The 26,525-nt window shown below is 41.6% G+C and overlaps 1 long non-coding RNA gene and 1 pseudogene across 2 annotated transcripts in view; both read left to right on the forward strand.

Annotated features, from left to right (window-relative positions):
• Positions 1–26,525, forward strand: part of LOC309477551 (chemokine XC receptor 1-like) — a 166,722-nt pseudogene that overhangs the window by 88,485 nt on the left and 51,712 nt on the right. The gene's annotated exons all lie outside the window — the stretch shown is intronic.
• LOC309477368 lies at positions 6,747–9,717 on the forward strand. The gene is made up of 4 exons (XR_014198613.1): positions 6,747–7,645; positions 8,123–8,179; positions 8,674–8,746; positions 8,825–9,717. It is a non-coding gene; the product is annotated as an uncharacterized lncRNA (long non-coding RNA).

Here is a 26,525-nt window from a genome sequence, read left to right on the forward strand (position 1 = left end):
TTAACTGGATTTCACTCAATAAACAGCCATGGAATCAGTTGTTTGTCTTTTATTTACCATTCTTTGGTTGGCAGTAAACAGGTGAAAAACCTCAAAAGAGAGATGACAAATACAAGATTATTATTTGAGTTGACAGCCAAACAAAATTATTCACATTCACCTCAGATAAACACATTACTGCTATTACAAGGTTTCCATTTTTATTCTAATCAGTAGTTTTAAGCAGTATTTTCATAATAAAGAATTATTCTAAGGTATCATTGTAGCCACACAACTAGATATGCTTTACCAAAACAAATCAGTTGGTATTTTAATTTTCAAAATGTATATTTTCTTATCTTTTAACCAAGTATCTTTAGCCAAATAACTTTTTTACCTTCAAAATATTTAGGTTAATTAATAGATCTCATTATATTTTTAGCCAAAGATCTTTAGAGTATACATTTTTTACTAAATTAAGAACTTGGTTTATTAAGATTTCTACAAAGTTTAAATTACTTTTAACCATTTCAAACACATTCTTTGTCAAACAATGAATTTGGCTTTTCTTACTTTTCCTTTATACCCCACTTGTTTGATAAAACCAAACAACATTTGAAGTTACAAACATCAAAGTAAGAGTCCCAACAAAGTCAACAAGAGTTAAAAGTCTGTGTTTTCCAGAGTATCATTTGCACTGCACTGCTTAAGTCAGTCTAGCCAAACATGGCCAATAAGGCGCTTACCGGCTGTCCTTCACCGTTTTGTGGAGGGCTTGGTTTTGCACAGTCACCTTGATGACAAAGATGAAGTTTGGTCTAGTGGTGCTATAAATGCTCCTTTCACTGTGGTTTAAAGACAACAACAGAGCCAGGTACTGGCACGCTCAGATTGCCTCAGATTTGTTCCACCTGGTTCTCCACTGATTGAAGGAGGAGGAGTTTCACCACTGAGGAGCTCCCAGGCAGTTTGTCAGCACACCTCCCACTCGATCTTCCCACGGGAACCGATGGAAAGATCGTAAATCAGCACCTGCTTACTGCCGGTCAGCTCCGAGTTTGGTCCTCAACTGGTAGCAAGACAACCAGGCGTCGAACATCTCGGTGCAGGACCGTGGTTTGGGTAGCGTCTTTCAGGACTTTGGCCGATGGCCGGTTTAGTGCGGGTTTTGTGACAGGAAGGCAGGAGCTTTGGACCACTTTGACGTTCACGTCTCGAACAATGCCCTTAGCATCTGGATTGACGCTCACCACCCGTCCTAGCTTGAATTGGCCCCTCACTGCATTTTGGTCGCACAACCAGACAATATCTCCGACAGCAACGTTGCGATGCGAAGTGTGCCATTTACTTCTCAGAAATAAGTTTGGGCCGGCAAGCTGGCTCCAAGACCTCCAGAACTTGTTGACCTGGTTCTGCATCTCTCTGAGTCTCTTGTAAGGGTAGTTTGCAAAGTCAAATGTTTTGATCTCACCGCTTGGAGAGGCTCGGCCCTGGAGAAGTGTGTTGGGTGACACATACTGCACGCTTTCTTCATGGCTCTGCACCCTGGCATCTATTGGGCATTCGTTGGCAAGGTTTGCAGCAAGTTGTAGTGTTGTCTGAAACTCGCTATAGCTGAGGCCAGTGTTGTTGCCCAGGCTCTGTAGTGCCTTCTTGAGAATGCGGACAGCGGCTTCAGCAGCCCCATTGCGGTGAGGTGAGTCAGCAGGGTGAATTGTCCACTCCCATTTGGTACCTTTTTGAGCCGACATCTCTTCTACTGAAGTTCTATTCTGAGAATCCAGGAACTGGTACAGCTCTCTTAGGACAGGTTTAGCGCCGATGAAGTTTGTCCCCGGGTCGGACCAGATCTTTCTTGGGTGCCCTCTAATTGCAGTAAAGCGTTGGTAAGCCATCAAGAAGCTCTCTGTCGACATTGTGTTGACCAGGTCTGCATGAATTGCCCTGCTGGCCATACAGCTGAAGACGACACCCCACACTTTCATTGAGACCCGTTTCTTGATGTCATCTTTGACAAGGTACGGTCCGAAGAGGTCGACTGTAGTGAACTCGAACGGAGCTGCAGGTGTGGCTCTTTCAGGAGGTAGGTCAGCCATTACCTATTTGCACCTTCTTGCTCTTGACTTTTTGCAGAAAAGGCAGTTCTCCACTACTTTTTGGGCAATTTTCCTCCCTTGGATGACCCAGGCTTTCCTCCTCATTTTCAGCAGGGTTGCAGCCACACCTTCATGACCCTCATCGTGCGCCTCCCGTGCCAATAAAGTAGAGACCCATGCATTGAAAGGCAGAAGGGGAACTGCAGCGCCATCCTCCCTGAAGCCATGGATTCTCCCACCGCAGACTAGTAACCCAGATTCTGGCTCTCTGTACACAACCAAGCGGTCCGTAGTGGTAGCTGGGAACGTCACCCCTTCTTGAGCAGCAAGATAGATGTCTCTTATTGCCTCTTGACGTTCTGTGGCGGTGATAACTCCTTTTGTGGGAATCGCCTCCCACTTTGGGGTCTCGACGGACTTTGTTGCAGATATAAACTTTTTGGCGGCTCTCCAGATGAAAGCAACAGTCTTGATTAGACACTTTAGGCTACTAAAGCGCCTCTCATCCACCAAGTTTAGGACAGCTGCACCAGCAGGAAGTCGTCCCACGAGACTTGGAAGACTTCTTTTCGCTTGGGCTCTGGTGAGTGCTGCCACGAATGACTTCTTTTGCATATTGTTAATGCTTTCTCGAGCTGTCACAGACACATCTTTTGATGACATAATTGGCCACTCGCTCTCTGGAAGATGTAGAAACTCTGGCCCTTGCTGCCACTCTGAATGGGCATCAAGTTCATTTGGCCCAGCTCCTCGAGTGATAATGTCGGCTATGTTGAGTGGTCCAGGGATCCACCACCAGTCCTGTAGCCGTGTGCTCTCTTGGATCTCTCCAATTCTATTAGCGAAGAAAGTCTGAAATCCATAGCTTTCACGCTGGATAGCTCCAAGAACAGTCTGACTGTCTAACAAATGGTACCACCTTTTTATCTGGATCTGGGTATGCTTTTCAAAGTACTTTTTCAGGCGGCTTGCAAAGACTGCACCGCAAAGTTCTGCTTTGACCGCATCCCCCTTCTGGTCTAGAGGTGTCAGTTTTGCTTTTGACTCCACTAGTCGAATTGTTAATTGTTTGTTGCAGTTCCACCGCAGGTAGAGGACAGCACCATAGGAGCTTTCACTGCCATCTGAAAAAGTGACAGCGACTGGTTCAGTTGTTGCCTTTGGTGGAGTAAGGGCTCTTGGGAACCTTACTTTGCTTAGCTGGACGTACTCCTCAAAAATTCCAATTGCATCTTTGCGGAGCTCATCCGACAGAGGAAGGTCCCATGTGTCCTTGACCATGCTGCATTTTGGTTTTGCCTCTTGGAATGCCCTTCGGACCAAGATAGCCCCTTTTTGCTTTGATGGCGTTGTCAGGCCAACTGGGTCGTACAAACCAGCAACTTGACTCAGCAGTTCACGTCTTGTCAGCGGGTCTGGTGTCTGTGCTCGTACTTCTTCTAGCAGCAAGTCTTGCCCAAGTCTCATCTTTTTCTTCCGCCTGGAGAAGTTGACCCTTACCATGACATGCAACATGTCTTCATCCACAATGTAGCCGAGACCGAGCGCCTTGTTGTCTTCCTCCTTAAGCTGGTTCGGCAGGACAACAATATTTGGTGATGCCTTTTCTCTTTCTCCTTTACCTTGGCCTGAGAAGACCCAAGGCTTCAGTGCAAACCCTCCTGCTTTTAGAATCAGCTCCACATTCTTTGTGATGACTTTAAGTCTTTCACGGCAGTTGTGGGATGTCAAGATGTCATCGACGTAGCTGTGCTCATGTAATACTTGGCATTCATCTGTGAGGTGGCTGAATTGAGGCAGGTTAGCCGTCTCCCTCATGGCAAGTTGTGCTATGCAACCTGCTGGCTTGTCCCCAATATTCACTCTGGTTATGGCGTATTGTTCTAGCTCATCGCCCTCTGAATCACGCCACAAAAACCGGTGTAGATGGACTTCCCTCTCCTCGAGCCACACAGAATTGTACATTTTTCTAATGTCTCCTAGAGCGGCGAAGGAGCATTGGCGGAACTTGAGGAGGACAGCTCGGATCGAGTTGAGAACGTCAGGGCCTTTCATCAGAAGGTCATTGAGACTTTGGCCTTTGTACTTCTGACTGCTGTTCCAGACAAGTCTTACCGGAGTTGTAACAGAGTGGGGGTTGGGTGCGATAAGATGACTAATATACCAGACAGGTCCATTCCAGTTGGTTAGATCTTCTTTGGTCAGCTTTTTTGCAGCCCGGCGGTCAACCATTTCGTGGACTTGAGCACTATAGGCTTTTTTCCACTGTGGTTCTTTGGCGAGCTGTCTCTCTGTTCTAAGGAAGGTTGCCTCCACTGCTTTTCTGTTGTTTGGCAATGTAGATGGGTCCATGAGCCATGGATATCTTGCATGCCAGTGTGGACTATCACTGTGGTCATCAGCACCAACATAAGTCAGGCCACCCTTTACAACTTCCAGCTCCCTTTCTTCAGCCAGAGTCATTTCTTTGCCACCAGGTTGACAACTGCCGCAGCGACATCCTCCACATTTTGGGGTGCAGGGGGCGCCAATGCTATCCCATCTCCACCACTCAAAAAAAATGATAATAATAGTAGGAGTAGTGGTAGCACTGTAATTTATAATAATAATAGTAGTAATAATAATAATAATACTATATTTTAGGCCAGTCAATACAATTATTGTAGATATACACTATTCTCTAGGCCTGGGGGCCACTCTACCACTGCCAGTGAGCACAACCGACAGTGGAAAACCACATGAAGAAAAGAGCATTTAATCTCATTCTAATAACTACTGTGAACATGGTCGTCATATACAGGTATGTCCCATGTACTACCTCAGTATTCTTGAATGTTGTGACACTGCAGAACAGTCAGGCACTTTGGTTCACTGGTTTGGTTTGTTATGCACTGGCTGGTTTTGTTGAGTCGGTTCTTTATCTCAATTGGACAGGAAAACTCTCCTGCCTCTGTTCCTCATAAGAAATTCATTACAAAAAAATTTAATTAAAATGTGCCATTAGTACTTCTGTTAAACACAAATAAGATAGTATGCTTTTATTTGGCCTATACTTGTACTTAATCTTTATGTCAATATATAATTAATAGTAGTATATTTGACGTGTGATGTGTTTATTCTTTTGATATAGTAGTCTATTAACTACTTTTTTTTTTCACACATTGGCCTATAAAACATACTTATTCAAATGTATGGTAAAATACTGTAAATCAGCTTTGGTGTGAAATAGTTCCTGTACAAAGTTCATTTTAATTAAGCAAACGTAAAGTATATTTTAGCAAGTCATGTCAGTGTACTAGTACTATACTTCTATGTGTTCTGTTTCAATACTTCTTGAGAGTAAGCTGGCCAACTTTTTAGCTTATAAAATTATACTTTTATGTGTAACAGTAAACAGTAAATTGTTTGAGCTCTAAAAATGTTTAAACTTTATTACAGTATTACAGTATTTTAAAGGTTGGGGTGTTGTGTTGTCTGGTAATTAACCAGATTAAAATTAACCTGTACTAATCACACAATGTTCCTTTAAGATTTGTTTTGACTGAATTACTGAAACAGCCAAACTTCTTAGACATTTGTCACAGAGATGTTCCCATTAAACCTGACGTCTGTGTGGATGAAATTAGCTGTGGAAAACTAATTTGAACTCATGATTTTAAATATGAACAATTTTGAATAGTATAATGTTGCCTTTATCACATATTGCAAACAAAGAACATTCGGTAATACTAATAACAGTTTATTGTGTGTCAGTGTTTTTTTTTTTTTTTTGATTCAATCTTTTTCAAATTAGTTTTCCACAGAGAATAAAATGTTTTTCTATTAATGTTTATACAAGATTGTCTGTCTTTTTTAACCTCCTAATTTTCACTTTAAATATTTGCATAGATGGTGTTTGTGATGTTTAGAAAATGAAATTGTATACACATGGGGACATCTGTGAAGTGACTATATAACAGCAGTGAGCTTTATGTCAATCCAGAGAGACAGAACATGAAGTCTCCAGGTGACAAACTCTGTTCACTTTGATTCATTATCTTTGTCTCTGCTTTATAATATATAACAAAGTCACTGTGTCACAGGTTATGATAAGCATGCTAGATGAATTAGTTGAGTAAAATAGGTTTGATCTTTGGAAAAAAGTAACATAAATTTAGATTTTCTATTTGAACTTAAGCTATGAAAGTTAACTTGTTTCAAATTATTATATAGCATTGTATTTAAAACTTGAATGCATTTATTGTCTGTGTATAATTTAGGTATTATGTAGAATTATAACAATTGCTTACAATAATGTAGTGTAATTTTGCCTTTAAATTGTCTGTTTTTTATAGATTTTCATTGGAACATTTGGTATTCTTTTTTTCCATAGATCACAACTGCAACATTGTTTCTTTGTTCTTCTGGTTCTGACTGAAGAAAGTAGACATGGCAAACTTCACCACACCTCATACACCTGCCAACATCACACTATCTTCATTTTGGCAAATAGGCATATTAGAAACTTGTATGTTGACCTTCCACTTCATATCTGGTCTTCCAACAAACGCCTATGTTATATGGCTCATCATGACAGGAACAGGAAACGGAGTCGCATCAGAGTTCTTCAACCTCAATCTCTCTATTTGTGGGATCTTTATCTCTGTGAACGCTTTGCTCATTCTACACTGTAAAAACTAAAGGAGCCTCAAATATCCTGTCGGATACTCAAGGAACTTCAAAATGTAATTTAGGTGCCTCAAAGCTCTTTCTCCTATAGTAGGGTTACTGGAGGAGCATTGACATTCTTTGAGGTTCTTGCTGGAACTTATGGGATCCTTTAAGCACTTTGTATTTAGTTCAGAGGTTCTGGAGTCACCTTTTCATTACCATGAGACCTCGAAGTGCTTTGGGGGAAAATAGAGGAACTTGAATGCGATAAAAGGGTTATTGGAAGATCTTTTAACATTTAAGTGGTTCCTGGAAGATCTCTTATGTTAAAGCCAGCATCTGGAGGAACCCAATGGTTCTGTGAGGCCAGAATGAGAATATTATTATCCTATTATTATTATTATAGGCTACTTAAGTTTGATTCAGTATAGCCTACATACCCAGGTGAAAAAAGACGTACTATTAAAAATGTACTTGAGTGTGTTTTTAGTAGGCCTACAATACAAATATACTTTAATGCATTTTTAATACATTTAACAGTAGCCTACGTCTTTTTCACCTGGGTAGCTTACATTTATTTAGTATCTATAGGCCTATTTTGTTGATTAATTTAAACCTTAAACAACAACACTAAATTATAATAATATTAATAATAAGAATTCATTAATTATTATTGAATAAATAATAGTAATAAAATAATAATTTTTACCTACTTCTTCATAAATTATTATTTGAAGAAGAAGAACTAGGAGGAGAAAAGTTTTATTCTGTCACGAAACTGCTGCTATTCCTCTGCTGTCGTCACTTCAGTGATGCTCGCGCTGCTCGCGCGCAACAAAGCTCAGCTGATCGACGTCATCGGGTAACGGCTCCGTCCTCTCATCAAAGCTTCCGCCGTTTGATCGGCTCTCCGTTACAAGGTTTGTAAACTCGCCAAATAAATATAAATACAGAGTCAACTCACTATATACTCAAACACACATATATATAAACTAAATTGATTATACATTACTACTTTTTTACAGTGTTTACCACTCGTTTATTGTACAGTATCTGGTATGAAGGTTTTAGCCGCGATGATCTAACGTAAGTTAATGAACAAATGGAAATTATTGACTTATTGTCTTAGATTGATTTAGTCATTCAATTCAACATATTCTGTAAAACTGTGTCTTCAAATTGCTGAGATAGCCTAACTAATGTAGCTGATTCCTGCTGTCGTCATTGGCGTTTGTTATGAATAACAAAAGCAGGTTAATATAGTTTGGTCTGTTTTTGTTTAGCCTAACTTTACTTACTACAGGTGCCCTCATTCTCTCAAATACCATTTTAAAGCCATTTACTGGTCAATAAATATTATGTTGTGAATAATCAGCTTTGTTCTTTTGTTTCCCCAGAACAACCAGTACATTTCTAAAATAATCTGAACATTTCAGAGGCAACATTGAATTACAGTAAGTTACCTATACACCACATGCAAGTGCTTTATTACTATGAACTTTCTCTGTGTGAAATTGTATTGTTTGACTGTGTACTTTTTTAATAAGTTATTCTCTGAAAATCTTCCCTCATGCTCTCAAATCTTTCATGTTACTCAGAAAAATAATATCACAGGTTTGGAGCTAATAATGCTATGCATTTTTTATAGGCTATACCTTAATCATATGCATTTGAATATAAGACATTTGAACCCTGAATTATAACTTAAAGTTTAGTCTTTTTCGACAAAAAAAAAAGGAAAAAGCTATTATATGACTTCAGAAGACTTACAACACAACCCATAACACATGAGTTGTGAACTCATTGACTATTTTTAGGATCTTTTCTGGGACATTTTTGGAGCTTAACCATTTTTACATAAATTGTTGCATTGAATTGAACTAGACAAGTGTACATAAGAATAGTTTGAATGAATTGCAAAAAAAATTTATGCTTGTGTTTCATGCAGTGATATTGAATGGTGACGGGTTGCATTATGCCTGAGATCTGCTTTCGGGTTCCACAGACAGAAAGTCAAGCAGGTTTGGAACGTCACAAGGCTGAGGAAATTATTTAATAACTTTAATAACCTTACTAACAGTACATTTTTTACTTTGCAGGGATCTCGGTAAGCTGAAATACAAGTTTGATCAAGAATAAAAATCCTCCTGTAGACCTGAAAATCACTGAAGTGCCTGGACCATCCACCAGAAAAGAGGAAAAGCAAACAGAAAATGAAGCTGATGCACCTTTTCACTTTTCTAACTCGTTAAGTACCTCACGTGTCCCTTGTGAAGATTTTATAATTGATTGCATTTTATGTTGCAGCGAGTAAAGGTGCATCACATTTGTGAATTTCGTGAAATTACACAGGCAAAAAGACAAAATTGCTGATCGTGTGGATTCTTATTGAAATGACTGAATTCACCAGTGAACATTCACAGAACAACAGATCATTTTACTGCACCTTAACTCTGTTAAAATGGAAAATGTTTTCTGCTTGTTGTGACATAAGGAATACTGTTTCCGGGTCGAAGCCTCTACTTCTACTTTCTCTATCTTGTTTCTAGATATTGAGAATACTCAACAACCCTTTATGGGAACTGTTGATTCAAGTCACACATTTAAGCTTTTCAAAAGCCATAGTGTACATTTCAGTCTAGTCTCACGGCATCCCAGACTTCAACATTTTATGATTCAAAATAGCTGAATAACTAACCATCTGAGATTTCGGAATAGAGATAAAGGTTAGGATCCTAATTTTCAGGAATATTACAGCACAATGAGTGTATTAGCACTGTTTGTTGTTTGTTTTTGGCATCTGATAGAGCTTTTGGACTTGGAAACAGTGACGTCAGACTTAACAAGCGGACTGAAACACATGTTTTAAAATTAAGTGAAGATGGACATTTTTAATTAGTCAAAATTTTAATTTTTTACATTGATTTATTACATGGAACATGTGTTTTCCATGCATTTTGTTGAGATGTCTTTTCTTGTGTAGCCTATTGTATACACATTGATTATTCATGTTACTTATGTATTATACTATTTTTTGTGTGTGTGTGTATTCATTGATATTAATCTATTACTAGCTTTTTTTTTCAAGTGCATGGAAGTGTATGTATTAAAATGGATCTAAAAATATGTAATAAACAATTCTTATTTTGTATTTGGTTCAGTTTGTTTATTATAATAGAAGTTAATGGTGGTAACCATAGTAACAACATGAAATTAATTTAATACAAATAAAATAAAATTGAAATTTGGTTCCTGGAGGCACCCACAGTGGTTCCACACAGTGCCTTATATAAGAGTTCCTCAGGAAACCTGTGTGGTTCTTCAGAGAACCACCCCTTTTTAAAGGGTGCCTAGAGGATCTACAGACGGTTCCGCCGGTGTGGCAAAGTGAAGAACCCCGAAAGGTTCCTCCAGGCACCTTTTATTTTTACAGTGTAGTCTCAAAATGGTTTCCATTTCAAAGTTTCACAGCAGTAACACAGTTTTTCTTTGGATTTACTGTCACTGGTCATCCTCTGTTTCAGTGTCTGATGTGTGTTGAGCTTTACCTGGCAGTGGTTCATCCTGTAACCTTTCTGAAGTTCAAACCTCTCAGATATAGAGTGATCTGCTGCACTGCGGTCTGGATATTTATATTTGGCACTTGTTTGTTCTCAATGTTTAGTTTTCTCTCATTTACCATATATATGTATATATGGTTCTACTCACTGCAGTTCCTCCTCATCCTCTCCATCCAGTTGTTTTGTCTTGTGGCTGTTCTCAGAGCTCTGAAGCAGTCAGGACCAGGAGAGAGAAGGGGAGAGAGAGAGGAAGAAAACCAAATGAAGAGACGAGCATTTTACATCATTCGAGTAACTACTGCTAGCTTGGTTATCACATATGTTCCATTTATTGCCACTGGATTACACTCTCTTGCGACACAGCAGTTCATTCAGATTATTTGGTCAATTAGTTACATTTGTTTTATGCTTGTCATGATCCCGGTATTCTCTCCTGTCTCTGTCTCCCCCTTGTGGCTTTTGTTTCTTTGATTCATTCATCTCTCTCTGACACACCCACACACACACACGCTCGCTCTTCATTCACACACACCTCGCCCGGACACACCCACTTACTATTACGCTCATTCTACGCCAGCTGTTTTCCATCATTCTTCTCTTTACTCAATCTATCTCCTCACCTGCTTCCACTTTCTTCTAATTAGCGTTCCTACTTCTAGTACCCCTTTTCCCATTTTCCTCTGCCAGATTATTGTCAATGTTTCTTACGTCACGGAGCTTACCTGCTAGAATCTTGTCTTGTCCTGTCTTGTCCAAGTCCGGTATTGGTACACGTGTTTCTGGAAGCTACGCGCTGTCTGGACTGTTTAATGCTGAAGCTTTTCTCTGCCCAGCTACTCTGCATCTGATGACGAGAGACGGACCCCGAGCCCAGTTTGATTTGATGCTGCTGAATGCTGAGTTGAATGCTGAGTACCTTTGCGGGACTGTTCCTCAGTTGATTTATTAAGAGACTTTGAGTTCATCCTATTTTCTACAACAAGAGACATTCTGTTTGACAGCTACGCAGCCTGCCTAATTTCCATTAAAGAACTGTTGATCTTGAATTGCTTTTGGGTCCTAATTCCTGAACGTGTAACGTGACAGAATAATCTGGCCAGCTATGGACCCAGCAACTGATCATTCCTTCCAGTCAGCGGTGGAATTCCAGGGAGCCATGCTGGGCCGCCAACAGGACGAGCTGTCCACTACTCGTCGAGCAGTCGAATCCTTGGCGAGTCAGCTGTCGGATCTCTCGGAGCGGGTCCACGATCTTCGCTCGGAGCCTCACCCTCGCTTCTCTGGAACCCAAGAACCCAGAATAAACAATCCGCCCTGCTACTCCGGCGACCCTTCAGAATGCCGTTCATTCCTTACTCAATGTGAGGTGGTTTTCACTCTACAGCCGCTTACCTATTCGCTGGACCGTACCCGGATCGCCTACGTTGTTTCTCTTCTCACCGGGAGGGCTCGTGAATGGGGAACGGCGGTCTGGAACGCCGACTCGGATTGCACCAGTTGTTACTCGACATTCAAGGAGGAGATGACTCGAGTGTTTGATCGTTCTTCACATGGCGTTGAAGCCTCCCGCCTGCTCTCATCCCTCCGTCAAGGCAAACGGTCAGTTCCAGATTTTTCCATAGAGTTTCGTACGCTCGCCACTACCTGCGGATGGAATGAGCCAGCGCTCGTTGCTCGATTCATTGAGGGGCTTAACACAGACATCAAGGACGAGATCCTCTCCCGTGAGATGCCGACCCATCTTGACTCTCTCATTGACCAAGCCATCCGCATAGATAAACGTTTCGAGCTTCGGCGTCGAGCACGCGGCATGGAGAGGACTCTGCTCGCCTCACCCTCTGTCTCTTCTATCACTCCTTCTGTCAGCTCGGCTCCCGAACCCATGCAATTGGGAGGAATTCGCATCACTACGGCTGAACGAGAGCGTCGCATCATTAACAGACTCTGCCTTTACTGCGGATCTGCCGGTCATTTCGCAGCATCATGCAAGTTAAAAGCCAACGCTCGTCAGTAAGGAGAGGGCTTCTGGCGAGCACTACTGCTTTTGTCCCTCCGCCAAGTTCACGCACTACCTTCCCTGCCACTCTCCAATGGTCGGGATCCTCGGTTACCTGTCGAGCCCTAATCGACTCGGGAGCGGAGGCAAGTTTTTTGGATGAGACCTGGGCCATTGAACAGGGCATTCCTTTAGTTAATTTGAATGACTGTACGCCTGTTTTTGCCCTCGACGGAAGCGAGCTGGAAAGAGTCAGCCGCGCTACCATTCCGGTGAGTCTCACGATTTCTGGAAATCACAGAGAGACTATTACCTTTTTTATTTTTCATTCGCCCTACACTCCTGTTGTTTTGGGCCATCCTTGGCTCGTGGAACACAATCCACATATTGACTGGGGCAAGGGGTCCATTCTCTCGTGGAAGTTATCTTGTCATGTGAAGTGTTTAGTGTCTGCTGTTCCTCCTGTCTCTTCTGTTTCTGTGTTTCAGGAGGATCCGGGGGATTTGTCTGGAGTCCCGGAGGAGTACCTGGATCTGCGGGCGGTCTTTAGTCGTTCACGGGCCGCTTCTCTCCCTCCCCATCGCCCGTATGACTGTTGTATTGATCTCCTCCCTGGCACGACCCCGCCGCGGGGCAGACTATTTTCGTTGTCCGCACCAGAGCGCGAAGCCCTGGAGAAGTACCTCTCCGAGTCTCTTGCCGCGGGAACTATTGTTCCGTCCTCCTCCCCCTCTGGCGCAGGTTTCTTTTTCGTGAAAAAGAAAGACGGCTCTTTGCGCCCTTGTATAGATTATCGTGGGCTCAATGACATAACGGTCAAAAACCGCTACCCTCTTCCCCTTGTGTCATCGGCGTTCGAGATCCTTCAGGGCGCAAAGGTTTTCACGAAACTAGATCTGCGTAACGCGTATCATTTGGTGCGTATAAGAGAGGGGGATGAGTGGAAGACCGCGTTTAATACCCCCCTCGGACACTTTGAATATAAGGTTCTTCCGTTCGGCCTCGTCAACGCTCCCTCAGTTTTTCAAGCCCTGGTCAACGACGTTTTAAGAGATATGTTAAACATCTTTGTTTTTGTCTATATTGATGACATATTAATCTTCTCCCCATCTCTCCAGGTTCACGTACAGCACGTACGCCGTGTACTCCAACGGTTGTTGGAGAATCGTCTTTTTGTAAAGGCCGAGAAGTGTACCTTTCATGCCCAGTCTGTCACGTTTTTAGGATCGGTAATTTCTGCTGACGGGGTCAGCATGGACCTTGCCAAGGTTCGTGCTGTCACTGATTGGCCGGTTCCCGACTCACGAGTCGCCCTACAGCGTTTCCTGGGTTTTGCAAATTTTTATCGAAGATTTATCCGCAACTTTAGCCAGGTCGCCGCCCCCCTTACCGCACTCACGTCGGTCAAGTCATGTTTTGAATGGACGCACTCAGCCCAGTCCGCTTTTGATCGTTTAAAATCCTTGTTTACGTCAGCACCCATTCTTGCGACCCCCGATCCCTCCAAGCAATTTATCGTGGAGGTTGATGCATCAGAGGTGGGCGTTGGAGCCATTCTTTCACAACGTTCATCCACTGATGATAAGATTCACCCGTGCGCATTCTATTCTCACCGTCTCTCTCCGTCCGAGCGAAACTATGACGTTGGTAATCGTGAGCTTCTAGCCATCCGATTGGCCTTGGGGGAATGGCGTCATTGGCTCGAGGGTTCCCCTGTCCCATTCATTGTCTGGACCGATCATAAGAACCTCGAGTACATTCGATCTGCTAAACGACTTAATGCTCGTCAGGCACGTTGGTCCCTATTCTTCGATCGTTTTGATTTTTCCATTTCGTATCGCCCTGGCTCTAAGAACGTTAAGCCCGACGCCCTCTCACGCCAATTCGATTCCCCCGAGGGAACCCCTGTTAGGGAAGAGATCCTCCCACAGGGTTGTATCGTTGGCTCCTCCATCTGGGGAATCGAACGTATGGTTAAACGAGCTCTTTCTCGGGTTATCATTCCTCGCCAATGCCCACGAGACCTACTCTTTGTTCCTGTCTCCACTCGTTTAGCCGTCATGCAATGGGGTCACTCCTCCAAGCTGTTTGCCCATCCTGGAGTCAGGGGTACCATTGCAGTAATCCGTCAGAAATTCTGGTGGCCTACCCGCGAGCGCGATATTCGTCGATTTGTGGCCGCCTGTTCTATTTGTGCTCAGACCAAGCCTAGTAATTCGCCACCTGCTGGTCTGCTTAGACCCTTACCCATTCCTTCTCGCCCGTGGTCGCACATCGCGTTAGATTTCATTACTGGACTGCCGGTGTCCAGAGACAACACTGTAATTCTCACTGTCATAGACCGCTTTTCAAAAGCAGCTCACTTCATTCCACTTCCCAAGCTTCCGTCCGCTAAAGAGACCGCTCAAGTTGTCGTGAATCATGTTTTCAAAATTCACGGACTCCCCTCGGATGTCGTGTCCGATCGTGGACCTCAATTTGCGTCATTGTTCTGGAAGGAATTTTGCCGTCAGATCGGTGCCTCACCCAGTCTGTCCTCTGGTTTTCACCCGCAGACTAACGGTCAGGCCGAGCGCGCTAATCAGGTTATTGGTCGTATTCTCCGCAGTCTCGCGTTCCGTAACCCCTCCTCATGGGCAGACCAACTCCCATGGGCAGAGTATGCTTACAATTCTTCTCCGTCCTCCGCCACTGGCTTGTCTCCCTTCCACAGCTGTCTTGGATACCAACCGCCTCTATTTCCTTCCCAAGAAACCGAAACCAATGTCCCATCCGTCGAGGCGTTTATTCAGCGTTGTAAGAAGACCTGGAGAAGGGTGAGGTCTGCACTATGTCATACTCGTTCTCGCACTCGTCGTGCTGCTAATCGTCGTCGTACTAAGAGCCCTAGATACACCTGCGGACAAAAGGTATGGCTCTCCACTCTTAACCTTCCGTTACGATCTCCTTCCCGCAAGTTGGCCCCTAAATTCATTGGGCCATATTCTATCTCCAAGATCATCAGTCCTGTCGCGGTTAAGCTTAGATTGCCCCCCAACCTCCGGCGCATCCATCCAGTGTTTCATGTTTCGTGCATCAAGCCCGTCGTCCGCGCCCCCCCTCGCCAGGTTTCTCCTCCTATTCATGTTGATGGAGGTCCTGTCTATCGCGTACGTAAATTACTTGATGTCCGACCACGGGGTCGTGGCCACCAGTACCTCGTCGACTGGGAGGGATACGGGCCTGAGGAGAGGAGCTGGATCCCCTCCCGGAACGTCTTGGACCGCTCGCTGATTGAGGACTTCTACCGCGCTCGCCAGTCTCAATCCTCGGGAGCGCCAGGAGGCGCTCGTTGAGGAGGGAGTACTGTCATGATCCCGGTATTCTCTCCTGTCTCTGTCTCCCCCTTGTGGCTTTTGTTTCTTTGATTCATTCATCTCTCTCTGACACACCCACACACACACACGCTCGCTCTTCATTCACACACACCTCGCCCGGACACACCCACTTACTATTACGCTCATTCTACGCCAGCTGTTTTCCATCATTCTTCTCTTTACTCAATCTATCTCCTCACCTGCTTCCACTTTCTTCTAATTAGCGTTCCTACTTCTAGTACCCCTTTTCCCATTTTCCTCTGCCAGATTATTGTCAATGTTTCTTACGTCACGGAGCTTACCTGCTAGAATCTTGTCTTGTCCTGTCTTGTCCAAGTCCGGTATTGGTACACGTGTTTCTGGAAGCTACGCGCTGTCTGGACTGTTTAATGCTGAAGCTTTTCTCTGCCCAGCTACTCTGCATCTGATGACGAGAGACGGACCCCGAGCCCAGTTTGATTTGATGCTGCTGAATGCTGAGTTGAATGCTGAGTACCTTTGCGGGACTGTTCCTCAGTTGATTTATTAAGAGACTTTGAGTTCATCCTATTTTCTACAACAAGAGACATTCTGTTTGACAGCTACGCAGCCTGCCTAATTTCCATTAAAGAACTGTTGATCTTGAATTGCTTTTGGGTCCTAATTCCTGAACGTGTAACGTGACAATGCTGGCTGGTTTTGTTCACCTTGGACTTTATCTGCACCGGACTGGAAAACTCTTCTGCTTCTGTTTTTTTTTTTTTAAATGACATTTTGTTGAGTTATTAATCATATTATTGCCCGCTTTGCGCCAGACTCGCTATCACCCTGTTGTGTTTTATTTTGTGTTATTGAATATTGAGTGTTAAACTGAATATTACATGGCTTCATAACAAATAAAATAAATGCATAGACAGGAAATTTTAATCTGAGTTATTGTAACCTTTAGAGACTGCAGAGGCACGGCACACAAATTGGGCAGTTAGTAATTTAGCTTCATCTCGACTGTCATCATTTGGAAATATTTAACTGTTGAATGCTGGGATTGACCAATCGGAGTCATGTTCTCCAGAGAGCCGTATACTACTATAAAATTTACGCTGGTTTTAATTTAGAATAGATATTTTAGGTTATATAAAATGACCTAAATAAGCTTTGGTGAATAATTTTAGCGTAACAAATTGCATATACCTGAGATTTTGGAACGTTTAATTTAGTGGTTTTTCTAATGGCATTATGAATCATATATTCCGTTGTTTATTGCAAACAAGTTTAAGAGTAATTTAACTTTATCATTGTGTTTAAGTTTATACATTAAGGTGTGTTTTGTTATATGTTTAATGCATGTTGCTTTTCATTTTCTCAGTTGTATAAACAAATATAAGAACTTATTTCTGAATTGTTTTTGTGTCAGAATGTCAGATTTTGGTGACAGTTTACAATAAGGCCTCGTCACAATTTCCTTCTTCTGCTGAAAACAAAAAGAAGATTTTTTTTTAGGAATGCCAGTAACCAAACAGTTGATGGACCCTACTGACTTGTGTTTTTTTTTTTTTTTACCATACTATGGAAGTCAATGGGGTCCATCAACTGTTTGTTTACATATTCTTCAAAATATACTCCTTTGTGTTCAGCAAAATAAATAAATTCATACAGGTTTGGGACAACTTAGTGTAAATTGTAAATTATGACAGAATGTTTGGGTTCAATTTCAATTTCAATGGTAGCATCAATTTCACCAAGAGTAATATCTACTCGCAAAATTCTAAAAGGCATAATTTCTAGCATTACTGGATGGTTACCAATACGAGACAAAAAGAGCATGGCAACACATGCACTTAAATTTGTTCCAATAAAGCATTGCCCTTCCAATCTCTAACCCAGTGTGCCTGATTTTGTAAGTCTGAATAGGTTGCTTGAAGCAAGATTATATCTGCTTTTTTAAGATTAAATAATCAAATAAAGCAGCTCTCTTTGTTGTGCCCCGGCAACCATTAATATTAAAGGTCCCGATGTTTAAGAATGTCATGTGGTAATTGGTAATAAAAAAAAATTAAAAAAATTAAAAAAATGCATGGAGAATCATGACTATATTATTATTTCTTATGACAGATTTTCAGTCTTTGCTTAGCAGCACTCATGTGTTTCTTAAGTCTGTAACATTTGGGCTGGTCAATTTCGTCAAGTGTAGCTTTTCTCATAGCCATAGAAACAGATTCAACAAAAAGTTGTAAATCAGGAAAATAAGTCTCTAGTTTAGGTCTTCGCTGATTAAATGTGGCATCAAGCAAATTATGAATCTGCTGAACAGAATAATGAGACTTCAGTTTAAAACGGGAGGCTTTACCTTCAGAATTTCCTTGAGAATTAATTTCAGTCACACCCGTTTCATCTGATGTGGCACTGTCAGCATTATCATAATCAATCGACTGAGATTCACCTTGTTTTAGCTCTAGTGGTGCATCTATTATATTCTGTGACAAATTTTCAACCAACATTTGAGTCTCCCCCGCAAACTTAATCTGTCCATCAGAATCATCCAATTCATTTTTTTCCGCAGTAACTATTACAGAGTCATTTCCAATCATTCAAATGTGCATCTGTATCAACAGAATGTTCATTTGCACTCACATTGCTTGGTGATTCAAGTACAATTTGATGTTCTCTATCACAAGACAGAGTCATCGTCTCAACTTGTTCTTCATTTTTTCCATTGATGTTCTCACCCACACTATGGTTTTCTGTAGCTGGAGTTACTTGCTGTACAAGATTAAAGATTGACAATCTGCATTCAACACCATGTGTGTTTGACGCCTAAAATACATTATATGTTTCAACTCAGGGTTTTTTAGGCCAAGAGGAATAATCTTTATAGTTCCCACTAATTTGCCGTAGCGAACAAGTAAGCGCTCTAATAAGTCATTAGGAATAAACGGGGGTACATTAGATAACATCACTTTTTTTTGCCAGATTAGATAGCGGTAAAACTGACAAGAAAACATCCCTTACAGACAAACCACGCTCAACCAAAACGTACCATCGACTCCTCTTTAAGAAAAACAACGATGGCTTTATTCCTTCTAGATGCCGATAAGATATTACGAGCACCTAACTCATCTCCAATAGCATTTAAAACATCTTCGGTTGTGATTGATTCATCCAGCATGCATTTGCATCCATGCCGTGCAGTTAAAAATGAAAAACCATCAGAATGTGTCCACATTTCAGCAGCACTTGACACAAAAAGTTCAAATTACACCCTCAAAACGATAGACGCTCACACACCTCTCGCAGTCATACATCCACGCATGCGCAAACGGAAACGAGAGAGAGAGAGAGAGAGAGAGAGAGAGAGAGAGAGAGAGAGAGAGAGAGAGAGAGAGAGAGAGATCTTACCTCATTCCATCTGATTAACTGGTAGAAATGGGAAATTCAATTGTGCGCTGTTCAAATGGTTTAAAACGCTATAGATCATTTTGACTTTTATTTCTTTTTATCTTTATTTGCCTATTGTTTATGTGAAATGGTGCATAGGAAGTTATGCCATATTGGTGAACGCTTTGAAGTCAAACCACAAAAACAGCACAGAGTATCATTTACAGCACATTTACACCAAGAGAGACCGGACATTCACTCTTCAGGTGACAAACTTTAATGTAAACCTTTGTCTTGGTGCACTGGCAGATTTTTCACTTGATTTAAAGGTGCTCTAAGTAACTTTTTTTTACCTTAACTGAACAGCTTCGGAGTCATTGGAATGGTTATATTACTTATTTCGGGTTGAATGGTGGTCGTTTCGCACCCCCCTGGTGCCCGTGAGCGGAAAATCCGCACTTGCAACTTTGAGCTGGCGGGCCGCCGGCCGCCGCGTCAGGAAGTCTCGCGTGATATCAGGTCTCGCGATGTAAACAATTGCTTTACGGCCAAAAGAAATCTGCTAAAATGCTGTCATTATTGCGCTCCCTCACGCTGTTCGAACCCGAATGAAGAAGACATTTTAAAGAATGTCCCGTCTGCTTTGATGTCGTTTATCTACTAGCCATGGTGTCTGAGAATCGCCAACGACTTTTTACAACAGTGTTGTCAAATATCTATTCCGAAGCTGTGGGGGGAGCTCTAGAGAGAAACCTGCGAGCAAAAAGCGAGAATACAGCGAAGAAATCCCGAAACTACTGAGCCCTGCTTTAAGTTTAAACAAAACATACAAGTGTGAAAAAAAAAAATATATATATATATATATATATATATATATATAAAAATATCTGTCAGTAAGACAAAATGCTCTTAACATCACAATCTATGAAAACAAGTAAATGTGTCTTGTTTTAAGCATTTGAAATAGACAAAAAAAAATATAAAAAAATATAATTATTATTATATTATTATATTATTAATACTATAATATTATTATATTTCCAAACGTGTGCAACTGTCTTCACAACTATTGATGGTTTATTTAGGAAAATATGTCATGATTAGTTTTAGGCCATTTTCCATTTGTTGTAGGCTTGATCCAATTTCTGGAGCTTGCTGTAGGCATTCCCAATTTAAACCCTTGATTTGGTGTAATAATTATGCTAGGTACATTGGCAAATTGTGAATGTGCAATAATGCATAATGTTAATTAAATTACTGTATAATTGTTAGGTTCTTGATGTTATGTTGGCCACTTGTTATACAGTTACTAAAAACATATCCTTTCAGACATGACAATAAAATGAACCTGAGCTGTACTGACTATATGTTTGTAATATCATAAGACTAGACAGAAGTAGATTTTTTTGCACTTACTATTCAAATGATTTAAAACATGTCATTTTAAACCTCATGTTTTTTTATTTCGACAAACATCGACAAAATTCGAACAAAACCTGAAATCTACCACACAGATACAGGGCAAGTGATTGTGGAAGATGAGTTTTTGAACTTTTTGTATGTCAAGCTCAAAACTGTGAAGCAGGATGAGATTGTTTTGATGGCTGTGGACCATTTTGGATCAGAATGGATTGTAAACTCCACTAAACTGCTTTTTGAACTGTGTCCAGGCTCTACTCGCAAGCTTGTGGCTCACACTGGGCCTCAAAAAGACTTAAAGAACATCAGGAGTTGCCTTAAGCTCCTTAATGAAGCTGGTGAAAATGTTCCTCGGTTTGTTTCTCACCATCTTGATGAACTTCCATCTGTGACTTTCAACAGCCTTGATGTGTCTTGTCTGCTTGGTAAGATTGAACAACTAAGTGTGGATATTACAACTATGAAACAGGCTGTTTCTTTGCAGGCAAACACCTGTAACGATCTGCGGATTATCAATACGGACATAAACCAACGTTTGAGTGCTATTGAGCAGCCTAGAACAAGTCTGAGGAGAGGGCCTGTTCTCCAAACCAACAAACATGCAATGACTCAGAGAGTGTCCACTCCTCAAGCCTGGGAGAAGACCCAAGATGACATGGAGGGTCAGACCAGCGAAGGAGATTCAAGCCAGATGGAGAATTCTGCCTTAGGCCTGGGCAGGCTAACCAGTGCTGCAAAGGAAGACTCTCATGTGAAGTGGTAGCTACTCCACCCTGGAACCTGGTCCAGGGCAAGAGGAGCAACAACCACAGGAAACAGGTCCTTGAAAATGCTTCAGTAAAGCCCAAACCTCGCCTGAATCCTCATAAAGGGAAGAAAACTGCTGGCATTGTTGGAACTGGTACGGGTGGAGACATCCGAGTCATAAAATCCAAAATGGTGAGTGTATTTGCAACAAAATTCTCACCTGATTTGGACTCTGAGACTTTGACTAACTATATGAAAGATAAACTTGGGCGTAATGTAACCTGCCAAAAGATAGAAGCTGTGCAAAGTTGGTTCAGTTCTTTTAAAATAACCGCAGAGTGTAAAGAAGTAGATGAAATGTATAATCCAGAGCTGTGGCCGGAAGGCACTTTCGTGCGGCGATTCTATGAGGCACGCAAACCTAAATCTATAGCTGTGCCAATATCAGTGTTGAACGTGCCTGTAATGGGATCTGGGGGACCTGATGTCTAGTACTAGCAACAGTGATGGTGCTCAGAGTGGTGTCATACAACTCACGAGGCTTGCGCCTAGGACAGAATGCTGGATACAGAGCACATCGGATTGTGGTTGGTCAGCTACTGGAGACCACAGACATTATCTGCCTGCAAGAAACATTTTTAGCCAAACAGGACCTTGATAAACTCAATTCTGTACACAGTGATTTTCATGGAGCAGGGGAATCCACAACAGATTTAAGCACCAAATTGGTGCGTGGTAGAATACCTGGAGGTGTGGCCATTTTGTGGCGCAAGAAATATGATCCAATGATCAGTATTATCAGATTAGAGGTGGACTGGTGCATTGCAATTAAAGTTGTGCATTCTATGAATGTTTTTATTATTTTAAATGTTTATACCCCATATGACTGCTATAAAAATGAAGATGAATATATGAATAGATTGGCCTTTTTGAACTCTTATATTAAGGAATGTACATATGCAAATATATTTGTGATGGGTGATTTGAATGCAGACATTTCGGATGACAAATCTCTCTTTGGTCAGCACTTGTTACAATTTTGTCAGGATAGTAAACTGGTTCTATCCAGTATGAATTTCCTACCTGCCGGTAGTTATACTTATGTCAGTGAAGCATGGAACACGACATCTTGGCTGGATCATGTAATCTGTACAGCCGATGCTCATGAAAGTCTGGAAAAAGTTGAAATTCTGTATGAGTTGACCACAACTGATCACTTACCTGTCTCTATGATTATAAATGTTGATAACTTACCTGACTGCAGTAGTTTGACAGAAGATGGCGCCAACATGGTCAAAGTGGATTGGGATAAACTAAATAGAGAGGATGTATTGTACTATTGTGGGAGGTCGGATGCTCTTCTAAGGGAAGTACAGTTACCCATGGGTGCTATTTTATGTTCAAATATTAATTGTGATGATGTCACTCACTGTAATGACCTATATGAAATGTACAATGGTATAGTGAGGGCTATAGATGATGCCAGTCGTCTTCTACACACACACCCCAGAAAGGTTAAGAATATCAAACCTGGCTGGAATAAGTATGTAGTTGACCACCATGAAGCTGCTAAGACGGCTCATAGGTCCTGGGTTATAGCTGGTAAACCCAGAAAGGGGCCAGAGTTAGAACACAAAAAGCTTACCAGGGCTAGATATAAATATGCAGTGCGCTTTGTTGGAAAGCATGAGGAAGCCTTAAGAGCTCACTCTATGGCTGGAAACTTGATTGGCAACAATGTCACTGAGTTCTGGAAGGAGGTGAAAGTTACTAATAGGGCCAAGACAATATTGCCTTGCCATATCGAAGGGGTATCTGGTGCAGAAAATATAGCAGAGCTGTGGAGGCAGCATTATGCAACTCTGTTTAATTGCATTAAAAGTGAGCCCTATTGTGTGGGGGAGTTAAATGAGGATGTAATCCACTTTACTCCCAATGAGGTTTATAATGCTATAGCATTACTGACTAGCTGATAGCAAAGCTAGTGGCAAAGATAACATCACTGCGGAGCATCTCAAGTTAGCCAACCCTAGAGTGTCAGCCCTTCTATCCATTTGCCTGACAGGGCTGATGACTCATGGTGTACTGCCAGACACCATGTTGATCGTCACATTAGTGCCCGTCATTAAGGACAAGGCGGGGAAAATAGGGAGTTTGGACAACTATAGACCCATCGCTCTAGCTAGCATTCTTTCAAAGGTGTTAGAAAAGATGCTACTAGATAGATTGAGTGGGCTCATTTACACCACGGAAAATCAATTTGGCTTTAAGTCTCAACACAGTACTGATCTATGTATCTATGCATTGAAAGAAGCTGTTGAATCCTATAGAAGGCAGGGCTCTACAATGTTTATTGGGTTTATTGATGCGTCCAAGGCATTTGATAGAGTAAATCATCATAAGCTTTTTACTAAACTTATGCTTAGGGGTGTGCCGGGATGCATCATACGTATACTGACTTACTGGTATGCAAAACAAAGCATGCAGGTGAAATGGGGAAATAGCTTATCGTCACCATTCAGTGTAAGTAATGGAGTACGGCAGGGGGGGCTTTTGTCTCCGGCACTGTTTAACTTATATATGGACAACCTCTCAAAGCAGTTGGGGATATGTAAGACGGGTTGTGTAATAGGGAACACTCTGTTAAACCACCTGATGTACGCAGATGATTTAGTTGTTATGTCCCCCAGTACTGTTGGGTTCCAGCAGTTGTTGGATATATGCTCCAAGTATGGGGGTGAGTTTGATGTACAGTACAATGCAAAGAAGAGTGTTGTGTTGGTTTGTAGGACTAAGGAAGATCAGAAGCTGCACTTTCCTATGTTTTACCTGTCAGGGCAATGTATCTGTGTATCTAACTGTACAAAATATCTTGGGCATATCATTACTGACAAGATGGAAGATGATGCTGACATGTATAGGCAAAGACGAAAGTTGTATGTACAAGCGAACATGTTAGTCAGGAAATTTCATTACTGCTCTGATGATGTGAAAGTGCACTTGTTTCGTGCTTACTGTACCCCTATGTATGCAGCCCCATTATGGGTCAACTAATCAAAAGGAGACCATGCGCAAACTGCAGGTAGCATATAATGATTGTCTGAGGATACTGCTGAAGAAGCCCAGGAGCAGCAGTGCAAGTAAGCTTTTTTGTGACTTGAGGCTAAGCTGTTTACAGGCCCTCTTGAGGAACCTAATGTTTAAGTTTATGGGTCGACTTGATGAGTCACAAAACTATATTATAGTAAGGCTCACAAGTCCCAGGTGTAGCTCGGTCCGATATCAATCACATCTATGGAAGCATTGGTATGAGTGCCTTTTAAGACTTTTGTGAAAAAGGGTGTATTGTATATGTTTATGTAATTGTTTTTTTTTTTTTGTTTTTTTTTTGTTGTTGTTGTTTGTTTTTGTATGGTGTATGTCCTGCTGTTGGGCCTAGAGCCTGTAATAAAGTTTATATATATTTGACTGCAATGTTTGCATATGTATTATTTTATGTGAAATGTTGCATATGAAGCTGTGCAAATGACAACATTGAAGTGAGACTACAAAAACAGCAGAGAGTATTATTTCCATCCAGAGAAACTGGACATTCTCTCTTCAGGTGACAAAATCTCCTTTTTGATTAATTTCTTAGTTATTCCATTCAGTAATATGCAAAATATGAGTGTGATTATCAGACATAGTTTTAGGGTTAAATGATTATCTTCTGAGTAAAACAGGTTGAGGTGCATCCCTAAATGGTTTCCTTAAACAAGAAAGCGATTTTGTATATGACATCAGACTAAGAAATCTAAATAGAGTGAAAGTGATGAATAGAATGATATCTCATTTTAAAGTAATTTTATGAAGGAATGTGATTGTCTTCTGTGTATAATTTTTTTTTATATATATATTTTTTTTTTATATGAAGTATATGTGTAATAGTTTTGACTGTTTTTAATGAAGTCCTAATTGCTTGGTACATTCACGTTTCTCTCTTCAAATAGAATACGCTAATGAATCATTTTGTGAGGTTCTGAGCTGAAAAGACGGGGAGATGAATAACACCACGGTTCATTTCGCCACACCTGAAGCATCGACAAACTCCACAACTGATTCCTATGAATTAATCTCCAGAATATGTGTGTCCAGCATCAGTTTTCTGTTTGGTCTTCCAACACATTCCTATGTTTTATGGCTCATCATCACAGGAACAAGTGGAGTTGCATCATAGTTCCTCAACCTCAATCTCTCTGTTTGTGAGATTGGTGTTTGTCTGACAAATTTGTTTATTCTGCTGTCATTTCAGTTTTCATGTTTCAAGACATTGTCACTAATTTTGCAAGGACTCTCCATCACTGGTCGTCCTCTGTTTCAGTGTCTGATCTGTGTTGAGTGTTACCTGGCAGTGGTTCATCCTGTAACCTTTCTGAAGTTCATACCTCTCAGATATAGAGTGATCTGCTGCACTGCGGCCTGGATAATAACTTGTGGCTCATGTTTATTCTGCTGGTTAATTTTGAAGACATTTGCCACGATCTTCTATACATGGTTCTTCTCACTGCAGTTCCTCCTCTTCTTCTTAATCCAGTTGTTCTCTTACGAGAGTCCTCTCGTACTGCGTTTTTGTAAAAACGCTACGGGAAAAGTCTCTTTTCACGAAATACTGAAGCAAAAAATTATCCTTAATTTTCATACATGTAAAGCGCGTTGCGGCAGTGCTTAGCTATGGCGAGACGGCTCGCTCGCTCATTGGCTGCTCTGCAGCAACTGCATAAGCCTATCGAGCGAGGCCTGAGGTGACGTCAGGCCAATGAGGACGCTTCGCGCCCTCCTAGCCATTTCCCGCCGAGATGGGTGTGGCTAGCCTCTATATAAGGAGCTCGAGAAGGCTGATTCACTTGATTTTCATCTCTTCAGCGAAGCTCACGCATCGCTGGATCACGAGGAAGCAAGCGTCGTTTGAGGCAAGCATTTCAGCGGGACGAGCCACTCGAAGCTGCTGGCAACGCCGCCTTCTACAGCCGTACCTGCTGCGCTTTCCGGCGCTATATATCCTTTATCACTCTGTTTGTGTGTGTGTGTGTGTGTTCGCCGCCGCGACACTCACCCCCTAAAAGAGCTGCGTCTTTTTAACCCTCTGAGGTCTGAGGGGTTTTTGGGGTCCTTGAGATGTTCTGACATGCCCTGACATTTGTGCTTTTTTCATTTGCTTATAAACATATTAATGGCAAAGGTATAATTACACTCTATTTAGCACAAACAGGGCTACCATAATATGTGAGCAACATGCATGTACATGTTTGTATTTTTGAGAGAATAATGTTTATGCATGGTTATTGAAAAAACTAAAAACTAAAGTTTCTGAAATAAGGCCACAAAACAC

This window comes from Leuciscus leuciscus, assembly GCF_965113295.1.
Source record: "Leuciscus leuciscus genome assembly, chromosome: 16".
NCBI classification, from domain to species: Eukaryota; Metazoa; Chordata; class Actinopteri; order Cypriniformes; family Leuciscidae; genus Leuciscus; species Leuciscus leuciscus.